The 3,564-nt window shown below is 46.0% G+C and overlaps 1 protein-coding gene across 1 annotated transcript in view; it reads left to right on the forward strand.

Moving 5' to 3' along the window:
• The first annotated feature begins 264 nt into the window (after positions 1-264).
• The window catches only part of rce1a (Ras converting CAAX endopeptidase 1a), a 16,533-nt gene continuing 13,233 nt past the window's right edge, over positions 265-3,564 (forward strand). Inside the window, exon 1 of the mRNA XM_080023305.1 lies at positions 265-348. The gene's annotated coding sequence lies outside the window, so the exon portion shown is untranslated. The remainder of the gene's footprint in view (positions 349-3,564) is intronic.

Here is a 3,564-nt window from a genome sequence, read left to right on the forward strand (position 1 = left end):
TAAGCAGAGTCTGTGCAGGTTGCATCCAACAAACCATAGGACACCCTCTTATTTCATTTAGCCAAAATATCTTTTCAATCCCCCTCACTGCTCCTCCTCCTCCCTCGCTCCTCGCTGTTTTTGAAGCCATAACAACAAGATGGTGTTATCATGTTATTATTAGCATCAGAGGGGCAAAAACAGATAGGGATTAGGTTCCCAGAGTGCCCGGTTGTCAGGGAAGGAGCACCCCAATGCACCTTGACTGTAGCACAGTCACAGCCTTGCATGGGAGCCTATAGCAAAGTCACTTCCAACCATTTTCCCAGAAGACATAACTGGCCACTACAAATCCGGACAGTCCTGAGGGTGAGTCCATCAGGTCAAATTGCTGATAGGGCCCTTACCTAAACTATTGTGAGAGAGTTATTTGAAAATTAAGTGATTTCAAGAGTAGTAATTCAAGACCAATAACTAACAACTATGTATTGAAAAGGACCCTTAACTATATTATTTTGTATCATTTTGGAAATGATTTGAATTGCTTGGATTATCTCAAGACTAATAATTTGACACCAATAAATTAAAGACAAATAATGATTTCAAATTTGCTGAGGAAGGCTTGTGCTTAATGAGTTGACCCAAAACTGAGTGTATTATTTAATTTTTTTTTATTGAATGTGTTGCTTGTTTTGATTTTTCTTTACTGTTATTATTGTTGTGAAATATTGCCCTTGCTCAGCAAACCACAGGAGTGTTGTGGGACACACACACACAAAAAACAACTGTTATTCGGCGTTTTGCACAAATTTGTTTATTTAGTCTTGTCACTTACTTTCGGTTGATGCTTTCGGCAAACAGAAGTTCAATGACAAAGATGCTCTAAAACCTCCGTGTAAAATGGGGAGGGCGAAAAGGCGAAAACCTACTCACTAGTGATGGGAATTCCAGCTCTTTTTAGAGATCCAGATCATTTGGCTCAGCTCAGCTATAAAAGCTGGCACTTTTGGCTCCAAACGGCTCTTCATTTAGTACCACTTATGGCTTATGTAATTCAGACCAAATTTAGCAATGTTTTTACCAATGATTGGTATGTGTCCACATATATCACTTAAATTATTCAATGTAATTATACTAAACCATATAATTTCCAGAATGCCATCATTTTACATCATGTTTGGTATAAAACCCTTAAATAATGTAAAAAACATTAAACACTATTACACAAGTGTATATTACCTTTTATTTATATTAAACTATCCAAAACACAAACCATTCCTTTCTTATTTGTTGCAAGAAATGAATAGCAAGATTCTTCATCTGCAATAATTGAAATATTCGGTCATGATGGTTAAAAAGTGGGATATGTCAAGACAAAATTAACAATACACTACTAATGAAACACTATGGTTAATAAATAATTACTCAACTCTATACAATCACCTACACCAATCAGCCACAAAATTAAAACCACCACTGATAACCACTAATATTGTGTAGCTCCCCCTCGTGCCGCCAAAACAGCTCTGACCCGTGGAGGCATGGACTCCACAAGACCTCTGAAGGTGTCCTGTGGTATCTGCCTCCAAGACGTTAGCAGCAGATCCTTTAAGTCCTGTGAGTTGCGAGGTGGGGTCCCTTGGTCTTGTTGTTCCAGCACATCCCACAGATGCTCAATCGGATCGGACCCTAACCCTGACCATCCACATGGTGTGAAAAGAAAACGTGATTCATCAGACCAGGCCACCTTCGCCAAAAACGCCTACAATGGGAACGTGAGCGTCAGAACTCGACCATGGAGAAATGCCATGGTCCAGATCTGACGCTCCCATTCCCAATGTAGGCGTTTTTGGTGGTGGACAGGGGTCAGCGTGGGCACTCTGACTGGTCTGCAGCTACACAGCCCCATACGCAGCAAGCTGTGATGCACTGTGTGTTCAGACACCTTTCTATCAGAACCAGCATTAACCTTTTCAGCAATTAGTGCTACAGTCGCTCTTCTGTGGGATCGGACCAGACGGGCTGGACTTCACCCGCGCGCATCAATGAGCCTTGGGCGCCCATGACCCTGTCGCCGGTTCACCGGTTGTCCTTCCTTGGACCACTTTTGGTAGGTATTAACCACTGCAACTGGGAACACCCCACAAGACCTGTCGTTTTGGAGATGCTCTGATCCAGTCGTCTAGCCATCACCATTTCGCCCTTGTCAAAGTGGCTCAGATCCTTACGCTTGTCCATTTTTCCTGCTTCCAACACATCAACTTCAAGAACGGACTGTTCACTTGCTGCCTCATATATCCCACCCCTTGACAGGTGTCATTGCAACGAGATGATCAATGTTAGGGGGGCGCAACTCTCACCATGCTTGGTGGCTCTTAATGTTATTATCAAAGTAAGACGTTTCTGGATCATATATAATAAATAAGTTATTGGACCATGCTTTTGTTCTGTTTTGTACTAATTAATTTACTGAAAAATGAAAAAAAAAAAAAAAAGCATCGTCCTTGAGTTCCATACCCATCGTTCAATGAAAGGACCCGACACATCAATACTACTCACACCCCACCCTCCCCTCTATACTTTACCCATCCTGTGTGCGTCCTAGAAATAGAATCGACGCGAAATTAAAACACACACACGCACACTCACGAGATTATGCGTAAACGCCTGCCCCACACGCCTTCCCCGCAGAGTGCGTGTTTAATGTAGTGTTGTGGTGGCGGTGGAGCGGATTGCAGTGGATTGCGTGTTCCCGTGTCGCGCCGTTGTGGTGCGCGCCGCTTTTATTTCCAACCCCCCCCCCCCCCCCGAGACGCGGTTAAACCGTCCGACTTTATCAGATTAACGCGCAGCGACGGCTGGATTAATCCAAAGCGTCTGGAAACAACGCGTCGATACGTTTCTTTTTTTATCATTATTATTATTATTATTATTTAATTTTTTTGGTCGTGGGGACGTCTGTCGCTTATTTTTACGAGTTTCAAGAGATCGCGTCCAAACGTGATCGTCAACGTGTTCTGGCGTGGAACGACGCTCCACCGGGGGAGGGAGGGAGGGGGGGGGGGGGTCCCACGGAGCAGACAATAAGCACCACGTTAGAGGACGTCACACAGTCACTGACCACAGCAGCGACGAACGGAGAGATCGCCATCTTACCAGCATCAAAACACTCACACTACGACAGTGATTGTGACAGACATTTAAAAAATGAAAAATGAACAGGCCGTACCCGCTGATGTTTAACGACGGGGGGGGGGGGGTGTGTTGGGGGGCTCCGGCTGCCTGTAAATCCCCTTCGCTGGGCTGCCTTGTCAGTCCCGCTGCGTTAGGAAAACACCCCCGGCTGGGATGGCGAGGTGGGTGGAACAGCCACGGGGCCGGACGGTCCGCATCGCCTCTCCTCTGCCTCCTCCCCCGGTGTCATCTGGTACAGCGGCGGAGACTGCGAGATGCCCGGTCCTCCGGAAGAAAGAGCGTGGAGCCTGTGGTCTCTCTCTGCTCGGGGAGAGCGTGAGGAGGGAAGGAGGGAGGGAGGGAGGGAAGGAGGGAGGGAGGGAGGGAAGGAGGGAGGGAGGGAGGGAGAGA

Source organism: Zeus faber, assembly GCF_960531495.2.
Source record: "Zeus faber genome assembly, chromosome: 22".
In the NCBI taxonomy this organism is placed as follows: Eukaryota; Metazoa; Chordata; class Actinopteri; order Zeiformes; family Zeidae; genus Zeus; species Zeus faber.